Genomic DNA, 18,031 nt, shown 5'->3' on the forward strand with positions numbered 1-18,031 from the left:
ATCAGGGTTGCACTATAAGTCCCTGTCTTGCACCCCAAAACACGAGGCTTAGTCTCAGTACATTAGCAAAACCAGCTTTATTCAGCATGAAACAGGAATGGCACAGTTATTTATTGTAGCGTGATCTGCCACTCTGCTATACACAGATACAGCAGTCAGGCAGGGTCATGGCCAGGTTAGTGACCAAGTAATCCTGTTATCTGCATTTATGTCTGTGCTACTAACCTTGCATCACCCATCGAGAACTTTTCTGTTAACTTTGGCGGAGAGACACAGCATAGTTGTACCTGCTGTTGCCCTGTACAGACGCGGAGATCGCACTTCGGGATGCTCTTCAGCAAGCTGTCTAGTTGGGAGAGGTCCCAAGAGTTTACAAACCTCACATTTTCTTGAATGAGTGCCGCATTAATAGGAATGTTTCTTAAACAAGAATCACTGAACCACATAAAAACTGCTTTTTCAACGTCTTCAAATGCAGCAGTTCACATATGTTAGCAACCAGAGATTTTTCTTCTTTTTTTGCTCTGTCTTTCAAGAAAGTTGACAGTGTCAATGGCGAAATTCCGAATTCACTGGCAACGTCTTTTTTCTTTTTGCCGCAATCAAGTTTTTTTTCTCTCTAATATGAACTGTTATCGTTTTTTCGTGTCTGCAGTTTCTATAGGAGGGTGACAATGAGTTAAATTCCAATGGATGTTTTTTCAAATGTTGACAAGCAATAAGCAAAAGGTATCGCTGAAAACCGCAGGAAACTAAAAAGGCAAAAAAAACCAGTACGAGGAAAGTTCGAAGAAAGAAAGGGAAAAAAAAAAAAAATTAGTGTTTCTGTTTGGAGATCATTGTGCACAACTGAGCTGCGGCTACAGAACTAAGTGCTCTGCGGATGATTCATTCAGGCATTTCAAGGTCTTTTGGTGCACTTCGTTGTAATGCAAGTATCTATTGAATGTACAGTGCATCCGGAAAGTATTCACACTTTTTCCACATTTTGTTATGTTACAGCCTTATTCCAAAATAGATTAAATTCATTTTTTTCCTCAGAATTCTACACACAACACCCCATAATGACAACATGAAAAAAGTTTACTTGAGGTTTTTGCAAATGTATTAAAAATAAAAATGAATGTAATGAAAATTTTGTTGTAAAGATGTTCGATGTAACAGAATTTTACCTGTATATTCAAAAATCGTATGGGAGTACACAAAAATCTATTCATATTTGAATGACCGCCATTTTAATGGAAATCCTTTTTAGCATAAACAATATTGGTTTCCTATTTTGTTAATTTTACAGATAAAATGCAATTTAGACTACAGTATGGAACTTATAATACTCATTTAGGCAAAAGAACACTTAAAAATTAAAGCAAAAGCCACAATTTAAAATACAGGACAAACATTTGTACAAGAATTTTGCGATATTATACTCCAGAGGGCAACATGGTCTTATGGCCTTTGATACTATTTGTCATACTACTCTCCTTAATAGATTATCTTTGATTGGAATTACCCACACTCCACTTGATTGGTTCAGATCCTACCTCTCAGGTCACGCTCAGTTCATTCAGCTTAAAACTTTCACATCCCAACCCACCGCTGTTACTTCAGGTGTGCCTCTTCTTTTTATTATTTACCTTCTTCCCTTGGCAATATCTTTCGTAAACATAAGATTAATTTTCACTGTTATGCTGATGACCCCCAGCTCTAGCTTGCTAGTTAAACGCACCTCTTCCTTTCCACCATCTTCACTTATTGACTGTATTGCTGAAATTAAATCCTGGTTTTCTTCCAATATTCTTAAATTAGTGACAAGTGACAAAAGTGACAAGTGACAAAACTGAGGTTCTCCTCATTGGCTCAAAATCATCATTATCCAAAGCCAATAATCTTTCTCTTATGATTGATAACTCCGTTGTTTTCCCATCACCTCAGGTTAAGAGTCTGGGTGTCATCCTTGACAGTACTCGATCTTTCCAATCTCACATTAATAACATACCCAGGTCTGCTTATTTCCACCTATGTAATATTAATCGCATCCACCCCTCCCTCACTCCCCATACCATTGCCATTCTTGTTCACAGTCTTGTTACTTCTCGTCTGGACTATTGCAATTCACTCTTCTTTGGTCTCTCTAATAAATCTCTTCACAAGCTTCAGCTAGTCCAGAATTCTGCAGCTCGCATCATTACTTGAACCTCATCTATTCACCATATTACTTCAGTCTTGCAGCAGCTTTATTGGCTTCCAATAAAGTTTTGAATTGATTTTAAAATTCTGCTATTAACATTTAAAGCCATTTATAACCTTGCCCCTCCATATCTGTCTGACCTTCTTCATGTTGCCATTCCCTCCTGTAACCTTAGATCCTCTTCCTCCATCCACCTGACTGTCCCTCTCGCCCATCTAACCTCCATGGGGAGCAGAGCCTTCAGCTGTTCCCAAGCTCTGGAATTCATTAACTACTGAGCTCAGAGATATCGAATCATTTTCAGTCTTTAAATGTAAACTTAAAACGTATCTGTTTAAAATGGCTTTTGCTTTATGATTACAGTGGCTTTGCTGACTTCGCAGCACTAGTTGAAGACACGAAGGAGAGGACCCCATCCGCAAAAATCTTCATCTCGGGTCCACTACCTCTCGTCAGACGATCGCATGAATACTACAGTCGTCTGCTGGGTTTAAACAACTGGCTGAGAGGCTTCTGCAAGAATCAAGACATCGGGTTTATAGACAACTGGGATCTTTTTTGGGAAAGGCCGCGCTTCTTCAAGCGGGATGGACTGCATCCGAATAGATTTGGCGCCCGGGTCCTCTCCGAAAACATTGCTAAGGTAATTCGTCTATCTTGACTGTCTACTTCTACTGTTAACCCCTTACGTAATGCTACTGCTTTGATAGGACATAATGGCTTAACAGAGTCTTCCGTTAAAGTGCACATCATTAATAATCTAATAACAAATCTTAACGCACGTAAAAAATCTAGGCAGTGCGGCAAAAACACCAATCATTTAATTGAAATTACTACTTCAGATCAACACTGTATTAAGACTATAAAAATGGATTGTAGATTACATAAAAAGTACACACAGAGCGGCGTTAACAAAAATAACTTAATTTTTGTTCCGATTACCGATAACCCGCATAAAATTCAGCTCTGCCCTTCAGAAACATTAAATATGGCACTATTAAATGTTAGAGCTTTAACTAATAAGACATTTTTTATAAACGATCTTATTAGTGATAGAAACATTGATTTTATTGCGCTAAATGAAACATGGCTTAATTCCAATGGGGCGGCAGTTTTAATTGAATCTGCGCCCGATTACAGTTTTACTCGTGCCGACCGCCAGGGAAAGGGGCGGTTTGGCAAACATTTACTCGAGCCGATTAAAATGTAAAGATGTTAGTTTTGGTAAATTTAAGTCCTTTGAGTATCTCGCCATTGTTATTCATGGAGATTCTCACTTTCTCGTATTATCCGTGACTTTAACTTTCATGTCGACAATCAGTGTGACCAAAAGGTAAAGGAATTTATGAACCTCCTGGACTCTTTTGATTTGAGGCAGCTCGTAAATCAGCCTACACATAAAGCAGGTCATACGTTAGACTTAGTGATTACTAAAGGACTTAAAGTTGATATAAAGCAGGTCACTGATATCGGTCTATCAGACCATTTCCTTCTACTATTTAATATAGAAATAAAGATAGAAAACGCTCATGAGAAGCATTTTGTTAAAAACGCTTCTTTGACTCATCAGCAGCTTTAAAGCTTACAACTATTCTAAGCAATCAGTCCGTTTATAATGCCAGCTATAATAGCGAGGATAATGTAAATAGTAAAGTGGAAAACTTTAATTCTAAAGTAAGAACTGCTGTTGACATAGTTGCACCTGAAAAGACAGTTAAAAAATCCTCTAGTACTGTTATTCCATGGAAGACCCAAAGAGTGTCTGATTTAAAAGAACATGTCGTAGAGCTGAGCGTAAATGGAGGAAAACTAAACTAACTATCCACTATGAAATATTAAAAGTTAAAATAACAGAATACAATAACACTGTCCGTCTTGAGAGGCTGCTATTTCTCTAATATTATAAATAACAATGCTAGTAATCCCAGAGTCTTATTTTCAACAATTGATCGTCTGTTAAACCCAGGTAACACAAAGGAATGCCCCAGAATACTTCCAGTGAAACCTGTGAGAACATTGCTGTATTTTTCAATCAAAAATTAATGATATTAGAGATAACATAGTATATCTCCCCAACACTGCAGAACCTCCAAAGCCCGGTACTCCGTTATAAACAAATTAAATGCTTTCACCAGGATAGATTTACCTGAATTACATAGTATAATCTCTCAACTGAAACCCTCCACCTGCGTCCTTGACCCAATACCAACCAGGTTTTTCAAAGAAATATCAGGCGTGCTAATTGACAATATTCTGGACATAGTAAATTCATCATTAGATACGGGGGTCTTTCCAGACTGTCTTAAGACTGCTGTAGTTAAACCCCTTCTTAAGAAACATAATCTTGACCCTCTGCCTTTGAAAATTTTAGACCCATTTCTAACCTGCCCTTCTTAAGTAAAATTCTAGAGAAGGCAGTCATTATGCAGTTAAATGACCACCTAAATAAACATGCTATTCTTGATACTTTTCAGTCAGGCTTCAGAACAAATCACAGTACAGAAACTGCACTTGTTAAAGTAGTAAATGACTTGCGGTAAATGCAGACAGAGGCCATTTATCTGTTCTCATCCTCTTAGATCTGAGTGCTGCATTTGACACCATTGATCATAATATTCTTAGAAATCGCCTTAGTCAATGGGTGGGCCTCTCTGGCAGTGTCTTAAATTGGTTTGAATCCTACCTGGCAGGGAGAAAATTCTTTGTGAGTTGTGGTAATCAAATCTCAAAGACACATGATATCCGATATGGTGTTCCACAAGGCTCTATCCTGGGTCCGCTGTTATTCTCAATCTACATGCTTCCGTTAGGTCAGATTATCTCAGGTTACAACGTGAGCTACCACAGCTATGCTGATGACACACAGCTGTACTTATCTATAGCACCTGATGACTCCGACTCTTTCGATACACTAACACAATGTCTTACTGGTATTTCTGAATGGATGAATAGTAATTTTCTCAAACTAAATAAAGAGAAAACTGAAATTTTGGTAATTGGCAATAATGGATTCAGCGAGGTTATCAGAAATAAACTTAATGCACTAGGATTAAAAGTTACGACGGAAGTAAAAAATTTAGGGGTAACCGTTGACTGTAATCTGAATTTTAAATCGCATATTCATCAGACCACTAGGACAGCATTTTTTCACTTAAGAAACATAGCTAAAGTTAGACCTCTTATATCATTGAAAGATGCTGAGAAATTAATTCACGCTTTTGTTTTCAGTAGACTAGATTACTGTAACGCACTCCTCTCAGGACTACCCAAAAAGACATAAATCATTTGCAACGAGTGCAGAATGCAGCTGCTAGAATCCTAACTGGGAAAAGAAAATCCGAACACATTTCTCCAGTTTTGATGTCACTACACTGGTTGCCTGTGTCATTCAGGATTGACTTTAAAATACTGCTTATGGTTTATAAAGCCTTAAATAATCTCGCTCCATCTTATATATCGGAATGCCTGACACGTTATATTCCAAATCGTAACCTTAGATCTTCAAATGAGTGTCTCCTTATAATTCCAAAAGCTAAACTTAAAAGAAGTGGTGAGGCGGCCTTCTGCTGTTATGCACCCAAAATCTGGAATAGCCTGCCAATAGGAATTCGCCAGGCTGATACAGTAGAGCACTTTAAAACACTGTTGAAAACACATTACTTTAACATGGCCTTTTTATAACTTCACTTTAACTTAATACTGATACTCTGTATGTTCAATTCTTCATAATAACTATTCATGGTGGCTCTAAAATCCGTACTGACCCCTACTCTCTCTTCTGTTTCTTTTTCCGGTTTCTTTGTGGTGGCCTGCTGCCACCACACCTACTCAAAGCATCATGATGCACCAACATTGATAGACTGAAAGCCAGAAGTCTACGTGACCATCATCATCAGGTCCTTCCATGAAAACCCTAAATACAAAGAGGACTGTTTGACTTATGTTAGGTAGATTGCCCAGAGGGGACTGGGCGGTCTCTTGGTCTGGAACCCCTACAGATTTTATTTTTTCTCCAGCCTTTGGAGTTTTTTGTTTTTCTGTCCACCCTGGCCATCGGACCTTACTCTTATTCTATGTTAATTAATGTTGACTTATGTTTATCTTTTATTGTGTCTTCTATTTCTCTATTCATTTTGTAAAGCACTTTGAGCTACATTTTTTTGTATGAATATGTGCTATATAAATAAATGTTGATTGATTGATTGATTGATTGTTTGGTTTTAACTCTATACCTTCTGCTTTTTCTGATGTTTAAGTTGTTTAGAACATGTCTTTATTTATTTATTGTTTGTTCGGTGTCCTTGAGTTCTCAGAAAGGTGCCTTGTATAAATAAAATATATTATTGTTATTATTATATAGTTAAACATGGTTGTTGCTGTGTTAGATTTCCACTATTTCTGGAAATAGATCAAAAGAGAAACTTTATAAAGCATGGAGAGTAAATGAAAGCAGACATACGGAGTTAAACCTGAATTTACCAAAACTAGATCACCTTTAAAGCTGAATGAATATGTTTTCTTCTGCTCGGACAATTACAAAACATTCCAGTTCAAACTAATAGAGTGGAGAAGACAGCTGAAAATAAAGCAGTTGCTGCGGCAGTTGTGCTCAGATATACAGTAGGTGTTTGTATAAAAGAAGTTTGACAATTGCTGTATTGAGTACAAATTAATTTTTAAAACAGACACTACTAAAGTGATACTGCTAACAAGCAATAGTCAGGGATGGACTGGGAAGTCACAAAACTGACACTCAGAAGGATTCAGTTACAAAGTTGTTAAACCTGTACAAACCTGAATTTCATAGTTTCATATTTCTGACTCCATGCCAAGAAAACTGCTGTTAACTTGAGATGGGTCTAACTGCAGCCTGTAATACCTATGACGTAGGTCAGATAATGCCCACAAAGTCAGTCACGAAATGCCCTTTGAGTCAGATAACCCTCCCACAATCCTAATCTTAACCATGGTCTATCATTAATAGTTTAAAAGTAATAACTTGTGGAACATTATTTTTAACTAGCATTTTTTTTTCCAATATAACCATAATGTGTTGGACATTCCGTGATGTTGGAGCATTACTTGACTGACCTCCTATGTACTGCGGTCCACAATTACCCCTCTGTTGGTTAACTTGCAGGATTCTGAGAGAGCAAGTCAACCTAAAACACAAAATTTTTCGGACACTGATGCCATGGACTACATAATATCCAAAGCCAGAGATAAACTAGCAAAATTGACAAACAATAAATAAATATACTTGTGTTTTTCTTACAAAAAAGTGACAAACAATGCAATGCACTACAATGACATACATGCAATACTTTACGGACACGGTAAGAAAGCATACGTAAGAAACATTTGTTTCTTTTGCTATCAGTATACGCTCTGAAAAACACATCCTACCAGTTACGTAGTTTTAAATGTAAATTGTAATAGCCTTATAAACAGAAAAGGTACACATTAAATGATATATGAGATGCACAATGCCTTTTCAAGAGACACATGTATTACCATCTTCTTTCATTTTGGGAATATTATTTTAAATGCTCAGCCACATGGAACAATACTGAAAAATAAACAGTCTGCATTAAACAAGTTTCCCTACTACATGCTAATCAAAGTAAAAGGTGATTTTCATCTTATTGCTGCAGGACTCCCTGCCTGCAAGCACAAACATACATTTTACTAGCAATAAACTTGTCTAATTGTATATTCTAATAAGCATTTTTTTTTTTTAAATTTAATTACAAAACCGAGTAACATAGAAACTAAAGTACATTCTGTATCATTATTTTTCAAATTACTTGTCAGCCTTCTGCAGTATGAGTATTGGGTCAATTCAAGTGAAATTAATATTGGCCTCCCAACAAATCATCTCCATTTCCTTCATACTTTATGGAAATAATGTTTTACCCAAAAACTAGTGTGGCAAGTTTTAGGGATGTATATTCATTCATTTCTGGGTTATGGAGGTGTTAAAAAAGGGGTGCGGCTTAATTATATTGAAAAAATGCTAGTTACTGTAAAAATAATGTTCCACAAGTTATTACTTTTAAACTATAAATGATAGATGCATGAACATTTCAGTGATTATTATTTAATATTTGATGATTAGAGATGGTGGCACTAACAAGATAAACAGAGCTGGAGGTGACAGAGGATGTTAAGATGTGCACTGGGTGTGACGAGGATGGACAGGAGTATGAATGGGTACATTAGAGGGTCAGCTCAGGTTGGACGATTTGATGACAAAGCCACAGAGGCGAGATTTTGTTGGTTTGGACATGTGCAAAGGAGAGATGCTGGGTATATTAGGAGGAAGATGCTAGTTGATGCAGTTGTCAGGTAAGAGAAAAAGGAGGAAGGCCTAAGAGGAGGTATGGATGTGGTGAAAGAGGACTTGTAGGTGTGGTGGGTGTGAGAGAGCAAGATTCAGAAGACAGGAAGATATGAAATCAGATGAGTGGCTTTGATAACCCCTAATGGGAACAGTCGAAAGAAGAAGATTCTCTAAATTATGTGGTCCACAGTTGTAAATCTGCCAATTTATGGCTTTCTGAAAATATTATAAAAAGTTTACATTTGTGATTTAGAGTACATTTGGTCCTCTATGTCTCCAAACTAAACCACATCTGATCTTTCAAATCTTGATAGATATTACTTGTGTTATAGTTCTTCTTTAGCAACTATGTGCCTGCCTGAAAGAAATTAAACTTTTTGATTTATCAGGCATTCCAAATAAATAAATACATTTATTAAAAAAAAAAAAATATATATATATATATACATATACATACATACATACATACATACATACATACACACATATAGATGTCTCTATTTCAAATGTATATGTATGTATAATGTATATGTATACATACAGTATGTATAATGTAATGGCAAAGACTGCTCGTTTTAATTACTAAATGCATCTAGTATTAACAGTTGAAAAGTTACAACATATGGATTTTTTTTTCTTTTTACTACCACTCATTTATATAGTAAAATAAGGGTCTCGTCCCATTTTTAAAGCTTTCATACCTTAGACACTAGTCACCATACACACCTAAAAAATGTGCACACTAGTTATTGGGTAGCATTACATTATTTTCAGCAAGGGTCACCCCGATAGCTCCCCAAAATAGACCAAATATCCATTAATAATTAGTTGAAAACATATACAAATATTTTTGATTTCTGGGATAAAGAATAAGAAAACGAGAGAATTATTATTGTTGTTGTGCCATTTCTAATACTGCTTTGTAGTAATTAATAAAATTACTGAAAAGACAACAATATATTTACATGCTAGAAATCCAGCATGAGAATGTATTGCAGATTAGTGTGCTCTTCCTAAACACAAGCTTCTGGACTTGAATTTGTACCACCGACTACACAATCCAGCCTTAAAAATTTGCAAGATGAGACTGCAAAAACTTCTCAACTTTTTCCACTGGGATTATTTCGAAGTGAAGCAATTATTATTTTTTAATCTGCTCCTAGAGAAAAATGGTTAATGGGTTACAAATATAAATTTTTCCTGTTAAATTACACCAGCACTAAAACAAATATTTGGTAGGCACCTGAATATGGTGGGCTGAGGAGGTTAGTTTTACAAATGTATAGCAAAAGCATTTTAAGAAACTTAGATGAATGCTGTAACAAATAGATTGTTTTAGCTTTTTACAGAACCTCTAGAAATACACACATTAAAAAAAGAAGAAAACAACCCTCTGACTTGGAAAAAGAGAACAGTCACAATAGGGAAATTATAATGGGTTATGGCCGTTGGTATGAAGGAGCCCCTGTAGTTTTTTCTTGACACACTTCTGCTTAATAATAATTTGTTGGATGAAAAGTACTCCATAGCGTGTCAAAGACGGAATGTGCACAGTTCGGTTATCATTTGCTCCTCGTTACTACCTCCAACGTGTTTAGTGTCCCATAACTGAGCCTGTCTTGGTAGTTTGGTGGGTCTCTCTTAAAGTGATGCAAACACCACCAGAACACCTAACCATAGAAAATCGCACTGGCTATCGAAGAGTTATTGAACGCATAAGGGATGTCATTAATCTCATTAAAGATGAAAAGAACGGTCTGCTCTGCCCTTTCTGATATAGATTCTCTGCATTACTAGAAAAGTCCAAACTGTCACTGATGTGGATCCCGAAGTAACCTGCAGCAGTATACCAACTTCACTTGCACTTCTTGTTGAGCGACTAGGCGTAGTCTGTCTTCTAGAAGCGAATGGCAATAATAACGATAACAATAATGTCGTTATCGAGTGATGCAAACGGAGATGGGTTCCATTTGAATGGTTTAATACACAATTAATCAAAGAAATCTACGTGAATTACCTACGAAGAAACGGGGTTGGTGGTGACGGGGGGCAGGGAGAGGGGACGGGTTCGAAAATCAGGTTTCTTGGTAAACGTCAGCAAAATTCATTTAATTTTTAGTTATGACACATGCCTACCTTGAGCTTTGACACTCTCGACGGTTACACCTCAAAAACCTAAAAAACAATTTGCGTTAAAATTAAAAGGGCGGATGCAAAATGCAAAGTTAAAAACAGGTCGAACACAATTAAGTCAACATCAGGTAAGAACACACACACACAAAAATAAATATCTATTGGCGAAAAAAAATCTGTAACGTATATCCAAATCCAAACTTGCATCAAACCAAACAAAATGAAACAGCTCAATCCAACTGAAAGACCATGGGGGCGTACATAAACTTATAAACAGCAAGATTTTATTTTCCCAACAGAAGCGATCACCAGTACGAACAAAAGCGAAAAATCTCACTTAAAATGCTATCTGGTTCCAAATGCAGGAACTAAATTAGTAAGACGAATTAAAAGAAAAGTCGGTTTATCACACTAATGGAGTATCAGACACAAAAAAGTGAAATCACAAACAGTGGAAAAAAATAATTTTTGAAATGAAGTTAAGGCTACAAGTAAAATGTCTAGTAAATTGTATTTGGTAAACTTAACGAGTACTTTCAAGCACCTGTCTTACCTGTACGCCTCGAAGACTGCGCCCATACGCCTCACTTCTCTAAGATGACAGCAAATCCAACTTTACAGTTTAGTATTTTCGAGAATAAAAGGTGGCAATTCTCAATCAGTTCAGCACGAAATAAATTATTGGTTTGACTGATTACTTTATTTTCTTCTCGGTTTTTGTCAAACAAGTTTTAAAAAAACAACGGAGACGATACACGTAATCTTTCCATGTCGCCACAATTTTTATATACTACTGAGCATGCGCGAAAGCAATTCATTCTGGGAATTGTAGTTTACCGTTTCCAATAAATCGAACACGTCTATCAGATTTGCAATAGTACTTAAAGTCTACTACTTTAACCCAGCCACAGTGGATGCACAAACCAGTGTGTTTCTTCGTGCCGGTCCCAAGCCCGGATAAATGGGGAGGGCTACGTCAGGAAGGACCTCCGGTGTAAAATTTTGCCAAATTAATATGCGGACAATACAAATTTCCATACTGGATCGGTCGAACCCGGGGTTAACAACTACCGCCGCGAGTACTGTTAGCCAACAGGGCGCTGGCGAAAATTGTGCTGCTTTTGCCCGAAGAAGGAGGAGAAGAAGAAGGGGGAAGACGTGTCCGGAGGCGAGAAGGAAAGTAAAGAGAGTGGAACTGAGGGTAGGAACCTTGAATGTTGGCAGTATGTCTGGTAAGTGGAGAGAGTTAGCAGATACGATTGAGAGATGGAAGGTTGATCTATTGTGCGTGCAAGTGACTAAATTGAAGGGGAGTAAGGCCAGGTGGATAGGAAGTGGATTCAAATTGTTCTATCATGGTGTGGATGGGAGGAGAAATGGAGTAGGGGTTATTCTGAAGGGATAGTATGTCAAGAGTGTTTTGGAGGTGAAAAGAGAGACAGAGTAACAATTATGAAGCTGGAAACTGAAGGTGTGCTGATGAATGTTGTTAGTGCATATGCACCACATGTTGGGTGTGCAATGGGTGAGAAAGAAGATTTTTGGTTGAGTTGGATGAAGTGATGAACAGTGTACCCAAGGGACAGAAAGTGGTGATTGGAGCAGACTTCAATGGGCATGTTTGTGAAGGGAACAGTGGAGACAAGGAGATGATGGGTATGGTGTCAAGGAAAGGAATGAAGAAAGTCAGAGGATAGTGGATTTTGCCAAAAGGATGGACATGGCTGTAGTGAATACATCTTTTAAGAAGAGGGAGGAACATAGGGTTACGTACAAGAGTGGAGGAAGATGTACAAAGGTAGATTCCATCCTATGCAGAAGAGCTGATCTTAATGAGATTGAAGACTGCAAAGAGGTGGCAGGGGAAAGTGTAGTTAAGCAGCATAGGACGGTGGGCTGTAGGAGGACATTGCAGTTCAAGAAGAGGAAGAGAGTGAGGGCAGAGCCAAGGATCAAATGGTGGAAGTTGAAAAAGGAAGACTGTAAGGTTGAGTTTAGGGAGGAGGGTGAGACAAGCACTGGGTGGCAGTAAAGAGTTACCAGACAGCTGGGAAACTATAGCAGATGTAGTAAGGGTGACAGCAAGAAGGGTGCTTGGTGTGACATCTGGAAAGAGGAAAAGGAAACCTGGTGGTGGAATGAGGAAATACAGGAGAGTATACAGAGGAAGAGGATGGCAAAGAAGAAGTGGGATAGTCAGAGCGATACAGAAAGTAGACAAGAGTACAAGGAGATAAGGTGCAAGGTGAAGAAAGAGGTGGCAAAGGCTAAAGAAATGACGTATGATGAGTTGTATGACAGGTTGGACACTAAGGAAGGAGAAAAGGACCTGAACTGATTGGTTAGACAGGGGGACCGAGCTGGGAAAGATGTGCAGCAGGTTAGGGTGTAAAGGATAAAGATGGAAACATACTCAGAAGCAAGGAGAGTGTGTTGAACAGATGGAAAGAGTACTTTGAGAGGCTGATGAATGAACGAGAGAGAGAAGAGGTTTGATGATGTGGAGACAGTGAATCAGGAAGTGCAATGGATTAACAAGGAAGAAGTAAGGGCAGCTATGAAGAGGATGTAAAATGGAAAGGCCGTTGGTCCAGATGACATACCCGTGGAAGCATGGAGGTGTTTAGGAGAGATGGCAGTGGCGTTTTTAACTAGATTGTTTAATGGAATCTTGGAAAGTGAGAGGATGCCTGAGGAGTGTAAAAGAAGTGTACTGGTGCCGATATTTAAGAATAAGGGGGATGTACAGGACTGTTGTAACTACAGGGGGATAAAACTGATGAGCCACAGCATGAAGTTATGGGAAAGAGTAGTGGAAGCTAGGTTAAGAAGTGAGGTGATGATTAGTGAGCAGCAGTATGGTTTCATGCCAAGAAAGAGCACCACAGATGCAATGTTTGCTCTGAGGATGTTGATGGAGAAGTTGATAGAAGGCCAGAAAGAGCTGCATTGCGTCTTTGTGGACCTGGAGAAAGCATATGACAGGGTGACTCGAGAGGAACTATGGTATTGCATGAGGAAGTCGGGAGTGGCAGAGTAGTACGTAAGAGTTGTACAGGATATGTACAAGGGAACTGTGACAGTGGGGAGGTCTGCGGTAGGAGTGATGGATGCATTCAAGGTGGAGGTGGGATTACATCAGGGATCAGCTCTGAGGCCTTACTTATTTGCAATGGTGATGGACAGGTTGACAGACGAGATTAGACAGGAGTCCCCGTGGACTATGATGTTTGCTGATGGCATTGTGATCTGTAGCGATAGTAGGGAGCAGGTTGAGGAGACCCTGCAGATGTGGAGATATGCTCTAGAGAGGAGAGGAATGAAGGTCAGTAGGAACAAGACAGAATACATGTGTGTAAATGAGAGGAAGGTCAGATGAATGGTGAGGATGCAAGGAGTAGAGTTGGCGAAGGTGGACGAGTTTAAATACTTGGGGTCAACAGTATAGAGTAATGGGGATTGTGGAAGAGAGGTGAAAGAGTGCAGGCAGGGTGGAATGGGTGGAGAAGAGTGTCAGGAGTAATTTGTGACAGACGGATATCAGCAAGAGTGAAAGGGAGGGTCTACAGGATGGAAGCGAGACCAGCTATGCAATATGAGTTGGAGACCGTGGCACTGTCCTGAAATAGGAGACAGAGCTGGAGGTGGCAGAGTTAAAGATGCTACGATTTGCATCAGGCATGACGAGGATGAACAGGATTATAAATGAGTACATTAGAGGGTCAGCTCAAGTTGGAAAGTTGGGAGACAAAATCAGAGAGGTGAGATTGCATTGGTTTGGACATGTGCAAAGGAGAGATGCTAGGTATATTGGGAGAAGGATGCTAAGGATAGCGCTCCCAGGGAAGAGGAAAGCCTAAGTGAAGGTTTAAGGATGTGGTGAGAGAGGACATGCAGGTGATGGGTGTAACAGAACAAGATGCAGAGGACAGAAAGATATAGAAGATGATGATCTGCTGTGGCGACCCCTAATGGAAGCAGCCAAAAGAAGACGACGACAACTTAGTCTATTACTTTAGTTCTGCATTTTGCAGTTTCTATATTAAACTTACAATAATGCAATTCAGCTATATAACTTCCTATCCTATCAAGCATTTTTACCACAGTGGTGCCTCCTTTGCTTGAAAAAGAGAAAACACTCAGCAACTGTATATCATATTTAAGTTGACTGTGCATGCTGGTTAGAATTCAGCTTATTTTAATACAAAATGTATTTATTAATAATGAGCAGACACAAATGTAAATGGCCAACATTAAAAATGATTAAATATAATAAAACAGGGCTGATGAAGTAAATATCTTAATGAGATATCTAACATCAGCTGATCTACACATAGGTTGATATTAGAAAATGTAAAAATCAAATTTTTACACAGAAAACCAAAAAGCAACCTTCTACCAGACCTTTTGAAGTCTAATAGTTTTACATGCCAAGCATGTCTTACAAGGTGTCCATTGTTTCAAATAAATGTGACAAACAATACAAAAGGCAAACAATCTTATTCTTAACTGCAATTTCAACGGGATTTTTTTTTTTTTTAAACATTACAGGCAAAAATGTCCTGTGTTTATCTGTTAACAAGGACAAATGTTAACTCTGATAAAGTACAGTCATGTCTGCCATTTCCAATCTGTCCTGTCAACCAACATGAAAGCTTAAAATAAGATGGGGCAAAATTTAATTAATAAATGCAAATTTGGTATTTTATGTCTTTTCTTGTTCCATGTCTAAAACTAGTTTGATGGTTATCTGGACAAAAGTACTTATCTTCTGAAAAATCTTTAAAATGAGAAAGATTACAAGACTTCTAAACTGTAGTATATTATACCAGCTGATATCCCACCTCTTAATTTCCTTATTGTGAAGTTTAGAGTCTTTCAACAGCCTTGAGAGGAATTTGCACTCTTTTAAGATGTATTCTTCTGGGTGCTTAAGTGTTCTTTGAGGGCATAACACAACACACACACACATTTAAAATACGCTGGCAACACGGAATTAAAGTAGCAACAGTGTTCATGAATATAGAACGTCTGTATTCTACTCAAAGGAGAGTCTATCTGGATTTCACAATACTTGGTTTAACTATATATTTCAGCAATTTCATGGTTCTAACTAGAATTAAATAACAGAAAATGGACGGATTGAGTAATGGGAAGACATCAATGACAACTCCATCTTAAGTTATCAATTACATATTATCACTTTGAAGAAACAGTAGCTGAAACTAGAAATATGTTAATACTATCAGTTTAGTATGTATGAAAAGCCATCTCCAACAAGTCCACAGTGGTCCAATGCATTTTTCCCTACTCTAAGTCTAAATGTCATATCGCACTATTGTACAAAAAAAATCCTGGGACGAGACAATACTTTTTCAGAGAGATAATTTCAAGTCCCACGAGACTAAACTTTGTGCCAAGAGATTTAACCACGTCCACAGTCCACTCACCTTTCATTTGTGTGAATGCTAGGACAATAAATTTTATATGTTTTAGATGAAATGCTAATGACTAAATGAAAAACAAAGGACAGTGCATCAAAAAGAGGCTCAAAAGCGTTGGAGAGAAAAGAATTTAAAAAAGAATAACCATTTAAGTGCAAATTCCGAAAATAAGGAAAGTTATAATCAGCACAGACCAAGTGGAACTGAAAACCTAACAGGTCCAAGCGGGGGTGTAAATAAAATACAAAGAGTTGAAGACAAATTAGAAAGTCGTAAAGAGGTTCAAAAACATTGGCGTGAAACATATGCAGAGCAGGTTAGAGATTATAAAAGTACTAAAAAACTGATAGTACAGATCGCATTGGCACTTACAAACAGAAATTACTCGGTGAGAAAAATGGAACAGCGAAAAGAGATTGAATATATGGACATGGGTAATATGACAGAGGTCTGCAGATATTGTTTGGCTTGAAAGTTTAAGTCGGAGACTTGTAGATTGTCCAATTCATTACAGGCAAAATATCTGTATCCACAATAATCTGTTCGCATTTGCATCATTCAATGCTCAAAACGTAGATTTACACGATTCAGGACCATACTCTATATGAGACTCTGTGGTCACGCAATAATTAAAGCTACTACAAGTTTAATTTCAAAGAAACCACAATTCGGTCAGGTTTATATTTATGATCACGGAGAAGCCATGCAACATAGAATTGAAAGAGTTAAACAATCGGACATAGTAAAAATTCTACAGCCAATAATGGATACAAATATGTCCAAAAGTATCGCACTTTACACAAAATTTACCTGAAAAACATGGACAAAGAAGTTTTCTTGGATTTCTATATGAATCCAAAAGATCACGTTTGCATATATAATAAACCAACATGTGACGAATTGTCAGCTATAACAGTTTTGAAAGATGGAGATATCAAAGACAGAGTTGATGTTTGTGTTTATCCAAAAGCAAAGTACGATTCGTCACATGCGGCAGATTGGGAAATGACTAGCGCGTAGTGCCTGCATGGGGTTTGGAGAGCTATGCGAGCAGGGGGCAGAACCCCCTAGTCTAACAAAAGTTAAAATGAGGCTAAATTAAAAAATAGAATGTATTTCTCATGTATTCTTATATTCTCTCTCTCTGAGCCAAACAACATAAACTAGCATTAAACATTAGTATGGTGTGCAAAGTTTGACAATATTTCTTTAAAAAAGGTGCTAGGTCTACATTTCTAATAGCAGATTTTATATACAGCATACTGAATGTAAAGCCTGTCAGTCTTGCTTAGACTTTTATGGAGAAAAACAAATGATATAGAATAACTGAAAATATCAGTTTTTTGCAACTGAATATATAAACATGCCTTGAGGCAATTTTTGCTAAGAGATGCAAAATATTGAACCATTCTGAAATAAACAAAGTTTGAGCTGCATACACTACAGTAGCTTTAATTGCAAATCTGTACTAAGAGTCACCACCTATATCTGGGGACAAAGGGGTGTATTTTATACGCATAAAAATCTCAAATTTTTGCTTATCTTTCACCCCCTCAAAAAGGACGTTCATTCCTTCATTTGGAACTTTACAAAAAAGGCACTAAATAGTTCTTTTTTGGGGTGTCTGATGCAGTCATCAACAGATACAGGCAAGGAGTCCCGCTAGCTGGGGATGTCATTAATATAGTAAGATTATTGCCTCAGTTATATTGGTTAACATGAACTTGAACTGTGAGCACTGATAAAAACTCTATAGTGTTTTGTAAAGGATATGACCAGTATATCTGATGATACAAAGATTGGGGAAATCACTAAAGTTAAATAAGCGACCTCAAATTACATGCACTAAGTCTTCTCTATAATTATTTGAATATTGGAACACTAGACAAAACATAAGCTGACTTGGCATGTACGCCAAGGTTT

At 37.6% G+C, this 18,031-nt stretch overlaps 1 protein-coding gene across 1 annotated transcript in view; it reads right to left on the bottom strand.

Moving 5' to 3' along the window:
- The window catches only part of ccdc125 (coiled-coil domain containing 125), an 82,779-nt gene extending 71,327 nt beyond the window's left edge, over positions 1-11,452 (bottom strand). The window contains exon 1 of the mRNA XM_039759241.1: positions 11,218-11,452. The gene's annotated coding sequence lies outside the window, so the exon portion shown is untranslated. The remainder of the gene's footprint in view (positions 1-11,217) is intronic.
- Positions 11,453-18,031: the final 6,579 nt, after the last annotated feature.

This window comes from Polypterus senegalus, chromosome 7 (assembly GCF_016835505.1).
Source record: "Polypterus senegalus isolate Bchr_013 chromosome 7, ASM1683550v1, whole genome shotgun sequence".
Classification (NCBI taxonomy): Eukaryota; Metazoa; Chordata; class Cladistia; order Polypteriformes; family Polypteridae; genus Polypterus; species Polypterus senegalus.